Source organism: Agrilus planipennis, unplaced genomic scaffold (genome assembly GCF_000699045.2).
Source record: "Agrilus planipennis isolate EAB-ADULT unplaced genomic scaffold, Apla_2.0 scaffold19, whole genome shotgun sequence".
NCBI lineage: Eukaryota > Metazoa > Arthropoda > Insecta > Coleoptera > Buprestidae > Agrilus > Agrilus planipennis.
The window spans coordinates 635,281-650,174 of record NW_020438954.1 but is presented as its reverse complement, the minus strand read 5'-3'; the positions used below and the strand labels follow the sequence as shown (position 1 = coordinate 650,174).

General features: G+C 33.0%; 1 long non-coding RNA gene across 1 annotated transcript in view; it reads right to left on the bottom strand.

Moving 5' to 3' along the window:
* LOC108743410 overlaps positions 1-7,871 on the bottom strand; it is a 175,588-nt gene extending 167,717 nt beyond the window's left edge. Inside the window, exon 1 of the long non-coding RNA XR_001938821.1 lies at positions 7,784-7,871. This is a non-coding gene — a long non-coding RNA (uncharacterized LOC108743410). The remainder of the gene's footprint in view (positions 1-7,783) is intronic.
* Positions 7,872-14,894: the final 7,023 nt, after the last annotated feature.

Below are 14,894 nucleotides of genomic sequence, written 5' to 3'. Positions count from 1 at the left end.
ATACTTTTGAAGGGGTTCGTTCTTAAACATCAGTAAAAGTGTTACGGTACTTAGAACAACTATCTAAATTTTCTCCAAGTATTTGGGAAATTGTACCTACTCATAGCATTTTTCACACAACAAACAATATCAATGTGTTTGTGGAATCTTTAGAAAATGCAAAATAAAAATATACTTATTTTCAATATAATTTTTCCAAAAACTAGTCGATGACAATAATTCCCTCCACTTAAAATCTAAACTGCATATTTTAAATACAAATTTTACACTTACGTATATTTATCAATAATACAGTAAAATGAATATATTAAGAACGATCAACAAGAATAAACAATACCCTTTCATTAAATTTGTACTTCAAATGATGTCTTCCCTAGTACTGATTCTGTACATCCTAATTACTATTATAAAAGCGAATATGAGATTGCTTGTTTATTTATTACTATTTCACGCCTACTCCACCGATCATCATGAATTTTTAGGATACATTTCATCCAGAAAAAATAAATTGTTTCAGAAAGATAGAAAAATTAGTTTAATTAGACGCTGGTAAAATCTAATTGGTATATAAGGTAAACATATACCTATTATATTTTATTCTCCACCACTACTAGGTAACAATAAAAACAGCGGATGATGAGAAACAATTTGGGTCACAATGTACGTTCATCTATCAATGTAACAACAACAATCACTCTCTCTGGTTACGTGTTTATCGACAATACAAAATAGTCATTGTTAAAGTAAAATGAACGTAAACGTTCTGACGCATGTCAGGGTACCTACCATATTTGCAAAAGCGAAAATCAGTGCAAATTACAAGTTAGTCCGCACGTAAGTTTTACCATACACACGCAATCTGTACCATGTTTACACATATACTATATGCATGTGTATTACATATGGACGTATATAGATTGTGTAAACATAAAGACAAGTACCTACGCACATGTTAATAATGTAAACATTCAGTAGGTACTTATTTTATTAATCATGCTGTACTAGAAAAGAGGTTTAATTATCTAGAAATATCCAGTGTTTTGCAAATTGTGACCGTCAATTCCTGCAATTATATCTAAAACTGGGTGAAAATAGGGTAAAGGTCTAGATTATAACCCCCACCCTCGAAGGGGGAACTGAAAGAGGAGGTCTTCCTGGGGTTGTAAAGTTTTGTAATTTTCCAATTTTCATACACTATAAAGTCTAATGAAATTTAATAGATTACTTATTACTACTAATTATCCAACATTTATAATATTGATAATTAGTAAAGAGCCAAAAAAGAACAATTAAAACAAAAATTTTATAATAGTTGTGTCATACGGTTGAAACCATATTTGGTGAGTTTTGCGATTCTATTATCTTAATACCAATTAATACAAATATTTAAAATTATTTTCGTTTTCGAATATTCTTTGAAAATTAATACACAAATTACATTTACATACGCACAAGCATATGAAAATCAACAAAATAAACTTTGAGCCCCCATAACTTTTCATGGGGGTGAGACCGCCGCAAAGTTTTTATGGTACAGTGGTGGGGGAGACCTCCTCTTTAAATCCCCCCTTCGGGGGTGGGGGGATGATCTAGACCTTCACCCTAATTTTTCCTATTCCTCGGGAACTATGTCCTTTATGTATTCCTGGAAATGTGTGTACCTACAAAATTCCATGATAGGTTTTACCTGTGGCTTCGCTAGCACTGATGTACTAAATACGTATGAAAGATAAATAATAGTAGTTTTTCTATCCCTAGGGATATAATATTTGGTTGACCCCTTTTGGGCAAAACTACATATTCGTTTTATTTGTGAATTTCATTTTTTTTTAATGAATACCAAAACATCGACAACAAAATTATAAAATGTAGTTGATGATATGTTATCGCGAACCTGAGCCTTTTGTGTGTCAAAAAATATTTGCCATTATCGCTATTCGTTGACATACAAATGGCGTTGTACAGAAATACTGATGTAATTTAAATCACGTAAGCGCAACTAATTATAAGTGTGGTATGTAGGTACTAGATATACACAATGTATATAGGTACATAGAAATGTATTGAAAACGGAATACATAGGTGGTACGAATGTATTGTTGTTCGGTACACGTACATATGTATTCAACTTAATTTACCTTATCTAAAAGGAACTTATTGTCAAGGTCAAGTAATAACCGAATGTCATTTGATAACGTACTTGGCTTACAATTATTGTACTTTGAAATAGCTTGTGTTCTAATTACCATAATAGTAATAATTGTAAAAACATGCGTGCGTACAAGTAGTACAATTAGGCATTACGTATATCATCATCATCAAAGTCGTCAATCTTGAGACTGATTAACCTCCCTAGACAAACATTTTCAGTCTCTCGCCAGTCTCTCAGAGTGGTATCTTGTTCATCATCATCATAAGGTCGTCAGTCCTAAGACTGTTTGGACATGCACCTCCACTCTTTCCTATCCGTAGACAAAAATTTTCAGTCTCTCGCCAGTCTCTCAGAGTCTTTCAGCGTCTCTCACAGCGTCTCTCACAGTCTCTCAGTTATTGCTTAGGTGTTTTTATGGATCTCTCACAGTCTCTGTATGAGAGACTCGAACGATAAAATTGTTAATTCAGAGATTCGAGTCTCTCACAGAGAGACTGAATGAATAAAACTGAAAAATTGAGAGACTCGAGTCTCTCGTAGAAACACTGGGATCTCTGAAATATGTTGAACTTAGAAAATTTTAACCATGTCTATCGAGACACCACTTATTGAGAGATTGGAGTCTCTCGTTCAGAGACGCTAAACAGTTTTTTTGACAGTCTCTCTCAGCGACACCAGAGAGACTCGATGAGAGATGGAGACTCGAGTCTCGCTTTCAGAGACTGAACATTTTCATCTCGGGCTAATCTTCACTCTTTCCTATCCTGAGCCAATTTTCGCATTTCCCTAAAATTAGAACATCCACATTCTTAACTATTTGTGAACAGTAATCTAATCTAGATCTACATTTACCCCTCTTAACTCCTGATTCCGCATCTAGTATGTCTCTGACTAGCCCTTTTTGCCTCAGAAGACTATTTCTTATTGACTTCCATGACGCATTTTGTTCTCAAACAAATCACGAAACCTAGGGTGACTAAACACCCTTGATTTTGAGCAGGTAACTTCATTTGCGGGGGGATCCCTCAACAATAATGTAATTTTATCATGTTCATTTATCTAATCTGTATTACGAAACAAATGCAATAAGTATGCAGTGTTTTTCATTGAAACAATTTCGAATCATTTTTACGCTATAAACGCGACCTTTTCACATTTATAAATAATCTCGGTTTGCATTATCGCGAAAAAATAAATAATGCAACCCATTGTACACTTAAAGAAGTAAACAAGATTATAAATAACTACGAATACATTTGTAAAATTTGAATAGTATGCCATTGCATAATTCCTTTAAATTGGAATATTCCATTTATGATACAATTAGTCATAATATGTTTATGGCAGCTGATGTATAACGCATAAAACACATATTAGGCATTTAGATAGAAAATATTCTATCAATATTTCCACCCTATTGATGAATGACACCTGTGTTTACTTCTTTAGCTAATTTATCAAACAATAAATTATAAAAGTATTTTCTGATTCCGTTATTTTATTCGAAACAGAATTTGCAGAGCTTTTGTCGCAGTAAGCTCGTGACCTTTCGCTTGACGTCGATAATTCTGAACTGTGACCTGCGAGGGTAGTTTACACAAAAAACGTGGGAGATTAACTCTTGTGAAGACACAAACGAAATCAACTTGATTGAAAGAAATTGAATACTTAAGTAAGTCAGTATTGCATGAACATGAACGTAGTCAGCTTTTTTTTGATAAGGTAAAGATGCGTTGCACTGTTGTTCATTTTAAATCCAAATAAGTGTAATCGATACCCTAGTGCGCATGCTGTTCTGCGTCATTCCTCGGCCAGGCCGGGAACTAAAATTTTGTCAGGTAAGTGATTTAATAGCGAGTGAAAAATTATTACAGTTCTCCATTTGAACAAAATTATAAACATTTTTGCATCATTTAATAAAAGTTGAAGGCTTTCTAATTCAAAATTTACGTTTTATCCCTAAATTAATATTCTGGAGAGGCAATTACACGCCCCAGAATTGCCATTGCATGGGCCTTCATCCACTCGCTATATATAAGAAAGAAGTTAGTCAACACATGTTAACACAAGGTCGGCTTTATAACTGCCTGCTTGGAGCTGTACCATTAAACAAGCATCTTTACTTTGCTGTAATGTTATTCCTTTTTCTTTGCTAGTGTCCGCTGCAGTTTCTACTTAGCATCTCTTTTCTATGTTTACGATATTCCCTACAACGTCTGTAGTCAGTGAAAGTAGGCGTTCTCTCAGCAACCGCTCTAGTCTAGTTAGTAAGTTGAAAGAAGAAAGTAAATGTGACAGTTTTACTGCGGACTATGCCAATTTTGAACGTCGCAACTATATCATTATCAATCATCTGCAATACCACCTTCTATAACTAATAATTGACATGCCGAATTTGAAAAGTTCACCAAAGAAGTGTAAAAGTGATTAACCTTTAAAGAAAAAAATGTAAAAAACGTAACATAATAACCAATGTTTTAGTTTTGTTTCACGATCAATAATTCATTTCATAACGTTCGTTCAAAATTTACGCGGAACAACGTTTGTTTATAATACATGGGCCAGAACCTTTAACACCAATTGCTCATTCTAATTCTGATCTCAATTATGAAATTAAACACTTCCTGCCATTCATCAAAATAGCTGCCCATTACTGTCTCTTTTCCAGTTCTGTTCTTTTTGTCGGCATTCCACTAAAACATGTTAAATAATAAACAAAATTTTTTCAGTAAATAGGTCACTTTTTTTGATTATAAAACGTTTTCATTTATATCCACTCAACTAACACACGGATAAATTATAATTCCAGGAAGAATATCACATCCATTATTCAAAAACATATCAAGATATTTTATTTTTAGAAAACGAAACTTCTCCAAACCAATCAGGGTGGGATTTTCTGATGCTAAACACCTAAACAGCAAATGAAAACCGATCGTGAATTCTTCTTTTTAATTTAACATTAAAGTAATGAACAAATTTTCAAATATCAAACTAGCATAACCCGTTCAAATTTGGACAGATGGTACCGTATCATACCGTAACCTAATAATGATTCTGACGACGAGTAGGTTTAGCTACAACTCAAGAAGCTCTAATAATTGTTTTAATTGACATTAAAGTTGAACAAAATAATTCGAAGTGGTCTGTATTCTGTCGAAACTGCCAGACGCGGATCGCGATTTCGATCTTTTTGGATCTCATCAGCGCGTCGTAGGCAGCTCCGACAGAACACAGACCAACCTTTACCTGCTGTCTTAACAGCGCGTTTTAGAAAATACTACAAATGGCGTGGTGAGCGCCATCTGTAGTACGATGCTACATTTTAGGATTACGTATGCTCCAACAAGGTCCATTTAAATATATGGATATCGACTTGCTGAAACGAATCCCGGCGTAGCTCACCTCAACGTGATGGGCATGTTACCATAATCAAACAAAATAATTCGAGAACACTAGAACATCCCACATTCTTAAATATTTGTGAAGAGTAATCTAATCCAGGTCTACCCTTAACATTTTTGTTCGCGAGCATAGAAGTAAGTCCTTTTTGTTGAAGGCGACTCAACCCTGCGCCATCCCCTGCTTTATATCTCTACTGGTCCTTCCATCCTAAGTTGTCTGACTTCCTAGATCACTTTTACTAATTTTTTGTCTCCTATCTTTATATTTACTTTATATGGAACTGTTAAAGATATTTCGGATTTCGTGTAAAACTAGTAAAACTGAACAAAAGTTAAAAATATGTAAGGTTCGGTTGAATTAAATTTAATTACTCGAGACTCAGCTAGGCTCAGCGTTTGTTCTTTACCAACGAATACGGTTGCAGTCCGGATTGTCAGGATTCCGATTTAGATTATAACTCATCTAATGATAAAGTATGATAACTCGAACCTCTCTTTTACTGGAACTCATTCAGCAGTTTAATAGATGTAGGTACGTGATAATAAACATTGTTTCGGAAAATATACCATTAACATTAACTCGAATGTTATTGGCTGTCCCTTTAAGTTGTTCTATTACATTTCGATTTTACAAAGTAATCCGGATCCAGCCTATCAAGGGTTAGGATTAACCGAGTCTCCATTGTATTCATATTTTACGAAATCTACTCGATGCGTAGATACTTGTGTACTTTTGAACTTTCTTTTTAATGTGGGCACATAAAATAATGGAAAAATTACTTATCAACATTATCGTTCATCAAGGCCACCGTAGGATTATTATAGCATCAAAGATATGCAGTAGTTTACAAGCAGATTAAATAATGCGAAGGTTGTGCATACAAACGCGTTAATGTTAACACAAAATACGCAAAATATTTTCGAAGAATCGCTCGTAATGCCATTATTTTGTTGGATATCAAGAACACGTTCACATATTAACATTTTCGGTGACGTGTTATACGTATACCTGCCTATACACCAATAATTAAATATGTGGCAGACATGTATACAGGTAGTAAAATATGCTAATTACGATAATTTGCAGTCAGTGGCGGCACGTGACGGAAAGCGGCGTCTGTTCTGCAAATGTTTACTTTTCAAAGTTAATTAATTAATTAGTACAATAAAACATAGTACAAATCTAGAAAACAGTATTGTTTCAAATTATGACGATATACGCTAGCCAATGTCTCAACATCATAATATCGTCAGTCCTAAGACTGATTGGACCCGCACCTCCACTCTTTCATATCCTGAGCTAATCTTCGCATTTCCTTAAAACTAGAACATCCCACATCCTTAACTATCTGCGAGCAATAATCTAATCTAGGTCTACCTCTACTTCTGTTAATACCTGTTTGTGCCTCTAATGTCTCTGACTTACCTCTCGCCTATTTTTTATTGACTTCCATAGAGTCCTCTGTTCTCCTATTCTTTCCAATACCACTTCATTTATAACCTTTTCTACCCACGCTATCTTCATCAGTCGCCTATAACACCACATTTCGAAGGCTTCTAACCTTTTCTTTTCCACCGCACTCACCGTCTATAAAATAATTCGAAGTGGTCTGCGTTCTGTCGAAACTGCCAGACGCGGATCGCGACTTCGATCTTTTTGGATCTCATCAGCGCGTCGCAGGCAGCTCCGACAGAACACAGACCAACTTTTACCTGCCGTCTTAACAGTGCGTTTCAGAAAATACTACAAACGGTACAGTGAACGCCATCTGTAGCACGATTTTTCATTTTAGGATTACGTGTGCTCCAATAAGGCCCACATGTGTGGATATCTACTTGCTGAAAACGAATCCTGGCGTAGCCAACCTCAACGTGATAGGCACGTTAGCTTAATCGAACCGTCTATGTTTCGCATCCGTACAGCGCTGTGCTCCAAACATACACCTGTAACAATATTTTCCGAATTTCTATTAATCGTTCGCGAGCATAGAAATGAAGACGACTCGACCCTGCACTATCCTTTGCTTTGTATCCCTACTACTCCTTACGTCCTGACTTATCCGACTTCCCTTAAATCAGCCACTTCTTGTAATCTTTCGTCTCCTATTTTTATATTCGCTGTTTCCTTGCATACCAGTATTTTTGTTTTAATTTATTTATTTTCATACAATACCGATTTGTCAATACCGCTTCCATTTCGTCAATGTCTAAAAAAAAAAAAACTCACCAATTAGCTGGATAGAATGCAGCTCCATGACCCGAGCAGTATAGGTTTCTGAAGTAGTACATAAAACTGCATCATCCGGCCTACTTCAGTAATGAATCTGTAAAAAAGATAACGGATGAGCTCGACGAGAGACTTTAAGAGAAATCATTTGATTTTAAATTAGGGTGTCGTATACATACAGTAAATTATTACACATATATATTACTAATATTTAATAATTCAGTCTTAACAGCCTAATAGAGGTTGAAATCAGGAGCCAGATCGGTCTCCCAGCNCCCTGATCATTTTTGATCGAACAAAACTCTTATTTATTTAACATTAAGCTATGGAAAATATAGTTGCTACCAATAACTGTAGTAATGTTTAATATTGTTTATTGTAACCCTGATCATTTTTGATCGAACAAAACTCTTATTTATTTAACATTAAGCTATGGAAAATATAGTTGCTACCAATAACTGTAGTAATGTTTAATATTGTTTATTGTAACCCTGATCATTTTTGATCGAACAAAACTCTTATTTATTTAACATTAAGCTATGGAAAATATAGTTGCTACCAATAACTGTAGTAATGTTTAATATTGTTTATTGTAACCCTGATCATTTTTGATCGAACAAAACTCTTATTTATTTAACATTAAGCTATGGAAAATATAGTTGCTACCAATAACTGTAGTAATGTTTAATATTGTTTATTGTAACCCTGATCATTTTTGATCGAACAAAACTCTTATTTATTTAACATTAAGCTATGGAAAATATAGTTGCTACCAATAACTGTAGTAATGTTTAATATTGTTTATTGTAACCCTGATCATTTTTGATCGAACAAAACTCTTATTTATTTAACATTAAGCTATGGAAAATATAGTTGCTACCAATAACTGTAGTAATGTTTAATATTGTTTATTGTAACCCTGATCATTTTTGATCGAACAAAACTCTTATTTATTTAACATTAAGCTATGGAAAATATAGTTGCTACCAATAACTGTAGTAATGTTTAATATTGTTTATTGTAACCCTGATCATTTTTGATCGAACAAAACTCTTATTTATTTAACATTAAGCTATGGAAAATATAGTTGCTACCAATAACTGTAGTAATGTTTAATATTGTTTATTGTAACCCTGATCATTTTTGATCGAACAAAACTCTTATTTATTTAACATTAAGCTATGGAAAATATAGTTGCTACCAATAACTGTAGTAATGTTTAATATTGTTTATTGTAACCCTGATCATTTTTGATCGAACAAAACTCTTATTTATTTAACATTAAGCTATGGAAAATATAGTTGCTACCAATAACTGTAGTAATGTTTAATATTGTTTATTGTAACCCTGATCATTTTTGATCGAACAAAACTCTTATTTATTTAACATTAAGCTATGGAAAATATAGTTGCTACCAATAACTGTAGTAATGTTTAATATTGTTTATTGTAACCCTGATCATTTTTGATCGAACAAAACTCTTATTTATTTAACATTAAGCTATGGAAAATATAGTTGCTACCAATAACTGTAGTAATGTTTAATATTGTTTATTGTAACCCTGATCATTTTTGATCGAACAAAACTCTTATTTATTTAACATTAAGCTATGGAAAATATAGTTGCTACCAATAACTGTAGTAATGTTTAATATTGTTTATTGTAACCCTGATCATTTTTGATCGAACAAAACTCTTATTTATTTAACATTAAGCTATGGAAAATATAGTTGCTACCAATAACTGTAGTAATGTTTAATATTGTTTATTGTAACCCTGATCATTTTTGATCGAACAAAACTCTTATTTATTTAACATTAAGCTATGGAAAATATAGTTGCTACCAATAACTGTAGTAATGTTTAATATTGTTTATTGTAACCCTGATCATTTTTGATCGAACAAAACTCTTATTTATTTAACATTAAGCTATGGAAAATATAGTTGCTACCAATAACTGTAGTAATGTTTAATATTGTTTATTGTAACCCTGATCATTTTTGATCGAACAAAACTCTTATTTATTTAACATTAAGCTATGGAAAATATAGTTGCTACCAATAACTGTAGTAATGTTTAATATTGTTTATTGTAACCCTGATCATTTTTGATCGAACAAAACTCTTATTTATTTAACATTAAGCTATGGAAAATATAGTTGCTACCAATAACTGTAGTAATGTTTAATATTGTTTATTGTAACCCTGATCATTTTTGATCGAACAAAACTCTTATTTATTTAACATTAAGCTATGGAAAATATAGTTGCTACCAATAACTGTAGTAATGTTTAATATTGTTTATTGTAACCCTGATCATTTTTGATCGAACAAAACTCTTATTTATTTAACATTAAGCTATGGAAAATATAGTTGCTACCAATAACTGTAGTAATGTTTAATATTGTTTATTGTAACCCTGATCATTTTTGATCGAACAAAACTCTTATTTATTTAACATTAAGCTATGGAAAATATAGTTGCTACCAATAACTGTAGTAATGTTTAATATTGTTTATTGTAACCCTGATCATTTTTGATCGAACAAAACTCTTATTTATTTAACATTAAGCTATGGAAAATATAGTTGCTACCAATAACTGTAGTAATGTTTAATATTGTTTATTGTTATCGTAACTAACAGCTTAAGCACAGGGGCGGCCTTAGCCATTACGAAGTTCTGGGCAGGTAGATCTTTGCGATCTTTGTGGAATTAATTTGAATGATGATTACTTGATGAGAAATGCAAAGTTATTAATGAATAAATTTAAAGTTTTAAAATTGTATATTGGAAATTAACAAAAATTAATAAAAAATCATTATTAATCATGATAGACTAAGGTGCATTAATGTCTTAAAAGAATCAGCGATCCAAAAAGATGCTTGCGACTTCTTTCAATACTAAGAAGAGCGAAGCCCCGGCGCCACCCCTAAGGGTCTCCCCTGCTTTTACAGAAAAAAAATTTATTGTAAATTAAATATATCATATTAAGGTAATCCATTAGGATCAATATAAGCAACACTGAGGACAAAATATCTAACCCGAAGAAGAAATAGTTCAATGAAGTTACAATCAGTTACGTTTTTATTTCTATTTTGATTGAAAGGAAGTATTTATGATAATGTGATTGTAATTTAGCAGTTTTTGTACAATATCACTTCATTTAAACAAATTTATGGTTCCAGTAATTTAAGTATGTCAAATCCGAGTTTGTGCATGTCACAATGACTTATTATTTATTCGGAGAATTAAATCGTTGTAAATTTTCGATTTGGTACTTAAAGATAACGCTTTGTCAATCATCATTCTCAATAAAAACAAAATTCTTTTTAATTTATGTAGACAAAAGATGCAGTAATGAAAAAAAATGTGTTTATTGTTTCCACAATATTAAACCAAAACTTCGTACAGACGCAATTTTAATTTATTAACGACGTTTTTTAAAGTAATGAATATAGATTTAGAATAAATCGTCGATTATTATTATACATTAACACAAGATTAATAACGCAACAATCAGAAAAATAAATGTAACAAAAAGGATAATTAATTATTGGAGGTAAGGTCTAGATGATGGGGGGGATCGAAAGAGGAGGTCTCCCCCACCACTGTACCATAAAAAGTTCGTGGCGGTCTCACCCCCATAAAAACTTATGGGGGTTCAAAGTTAATAAATTTGCCAATTTTTATACATTTCTAGGCATGTAAATATTTATATAGTCATTCTTAAACAATATTCAAAGGTAAAACTAATGAAAAATACATAAAAATATTGAGAAAGTTATATAAAACATTATTTAAATAGCTTTATCAGTAGGGTAGGTTAGGTTAGGTTAGGTTATCGGGTTTTGTTCAAGTGACCACCCTCTTTCGATCCCCCACCTCCACCCGCTTGAAAATAATTTTTTTATTGAATTTTATTTGAATTATACTGTATGAAAATTGTCAAAATAATCAACTTTCAACCCACATAACTTTTTATGGGGGTGAGACCGCCGCAAATTTTTTATGGGGTATTACTCAGGTGACCATCCTCTTTCGATCCCCCTTACCATTTTTCGATCCCCCTACCCCCACCCCCATCTTACCCCCATAACTTTTTATGGTACAGTGGTGGGGGAGACCTCCTCTTTCGATCTCACCCACTCCCACCCCTTTCGGGGGTAGGGGCCATCATCTAGACATTTACCTTATTGAAACTATTATCCTTCATACGAACACTATGAAAACTACAGTTAACAGAACGATGTTTAGATGTGTTTGTTATTTCTTGCTTTTAATTACAAATCATAAGGTGAAATATTAAAAAAATAAGAGTCCTTCTACTCCTTGTGGGACTCCTGATTTCAGGATATCTAGAAAGCATGAATTACATTTCTGTTGTTATAAACAGCAGCTGTTTTCCAAATGTTATTATTTATTTTCCTAGAAATCAAAAAAAAAATTATCTTTTTATACGTTTCACGGAATACGTGCTTTCAACAGCATATTAGTTATAATCAAAATATTTTATCTGTTTTTGATGTCTGCAAGTAAGTTTTTACGAATACTGTACAAAATTCTTGGGCAGACAAACACGTTTTTATTACTCGAAATTTTATCGTCGTCTATTTCGAATCTTCGCTAATGAGCACCTACGATATTGTCAAACTATTCTCAGACGAACAACAACATCAAAAGTGTAAATATACGGTTTGGCTTATCACTTTACCGAGTTCTTGACCCGGCATTGACCTTGAAAACTGAATAGCCACATCGATAATTACAAAAACATTTATGAAATTAGGAGATTGTACGTGTATGATACTGGTCATTTACCCGAAGTACCTAATACACAATCCTTGATTAGAATAAGAAACTGGAATAAATATCTACACTGCCGATGGTCAATGGTGTCGCTCTATTTTTATGAAGTTACCTTTTACTGAAGAAGTGGCTGATTTTAGGTATTTAGGAAGTCAGATAAGTCAGGACGGAAACACTTGTTAAACATGAAGATTGGAAAAACTTTGGCGGTTGTTGTAGAACAAACAAAATAGCTCAAACCCCAGCGCCAAAACACGACACTCTAGTTGTCCGAAGCACTTTTCGGTAACAAGGTTACCTTCTTCAGGGACTGAAGTGAACTTGTTAAAATTTAAAATCGTAACAATTCGTAAACAAAAACCGACAAGACGTACCACAAGTTACAATATTCATGTATTATTGTCTGCTAATGGATATGAAAATCGAACCACGAAAACAATACGAAAGGACGATGTGTATTGTTCCAAAATTTTATAAAAACATAAATGGTTTCATCCCCTGCTGAAATCTAACTGTCAAAAGTTATTTGTGGAAAGGAGCCGTCAGGTTTTTTATAAATAAATTTAGTAACTATTCAAAAATCTAATTTTGGAAAAGAAATAAGTTTAAACACTTTCAACAGGATCGATTTATTTTTATAAGACAATCANAACAAAAACCGACAAGACGTACCACAAGTTACAATATTCATGTATTATTGTCTGCTAATGGATATGAAAATCGAACCACGAAAACAATACGAAAGGACGATGTGTATTGTTCCAAAATTTTATAAAAACATAAATGGTTTCATCCCCTGCTGAAATCTAACTGTCAAAAGTTATTTGTGGAAAGGAGCCGTCAGGTTTTTTATAAATAAATTTAGTAACTATTCAAAAATCTAATTTTGGAAAAGAAATAAGTTTAAACACTTTCAACAGGATCGATTTATTTTTATAAGACAATCAACGAATCAATAAGATAGCTTAAATTTAAAAAATAACAATAGAACTGATAATAAATATCGTGAGATGCGATTGACGTCATTTATAAGTAATTTTATCAATTAATGTGAACGTATGATAAGGATGGGGGTAAAAACAATGAAAACTTAACAGCTGATATACATAGCTATACAGATACTTAAATTTTAGTTGAGTGTTGACGATTTTTTGCCATGTTTACTTAACAACGTTGAATTTTGTGTTTTATTTATTATCTACAACAAGAGGTACTTTTAACTTAAAAAGGAAAAATCCAGAAAACTTTCGTGATCAATTGCAAATGCAATAGTCATATCTTATTAATGCGTAAATTATTGGGTGCGCTTTTACGTGATCGTCATTTGTTATACGAACTCGAACAACAGACTATAGAGGGTAGAGGTAACGAATACTATCTCTGTAGTGCAAAGTTATTAGAATAGGATAGAAAAATAAACTAGGGCAAAACTACTTTAAACTACGTAAATAAAAAACTTTAAAACTTTTGGATGTTTCATTCCCACCAGCCACTAATGCTGGTGGGCGGGCAGTCCCTCCGGACTACACCGCAAGTTAGAGGGGAAGGCCCTCTACAGGCTCCTTTCAGGAATCGTGGGAATGGTTGGGTGGTAGTTCGGGTGAGAAAGATGAGACGGACGAAATGAAGACAAAAGAGAATGATAGATTATCTGTGGAATATTACTGCCCCAGCATTTGCCTAAGTGATCCAAGGAAACCATAGAAAAACTTGGACCAAGGCAAATTGACTTGGGATCGAACCGGCGTCCTCCCGAATGCTAAGCAATGGTCTAAACCTCTAGGCCATGCCGCTACGTAAATAGTTGAGCCTTAGCGCCATTTTGGAGGGTTTTTGAATTGTTATTTACTGTATACATATAGCTGGACACTTTTTCAATATTCCCCTATATAAGATAGTTCTTCTTACCCCTATCCTCCATACAACATACTTAAACTGAATTTACCTGGAAGCAAACAAACAAGCTAGGTTCTCAGGTAAAGGGCTGTTGTTGACGACCCAAAAGCAGTTATGCTTACACATTATAAATAATTCGTAGAAAATTTATTGTACTCAATTAAGTATATTTACGATAAGTAATAGATCGTTAAGTCATACAGATAAAGATTCTCCCTTATACAGTACAATATTTTCTTAACAATTCAATTATGCTTGGTATTTCCTATAAATAGGGTTGGCGTCTTCAAAATCCGGAAATCAGAACAAAAATAGGGTACAGTATTTTGCTATTTAATAGAAAGAATTTTATTATAAAAAATAAAAAAGGTTCGTTTTCTTTCAAATGAAGTAGCCATTACGAAGTTCTG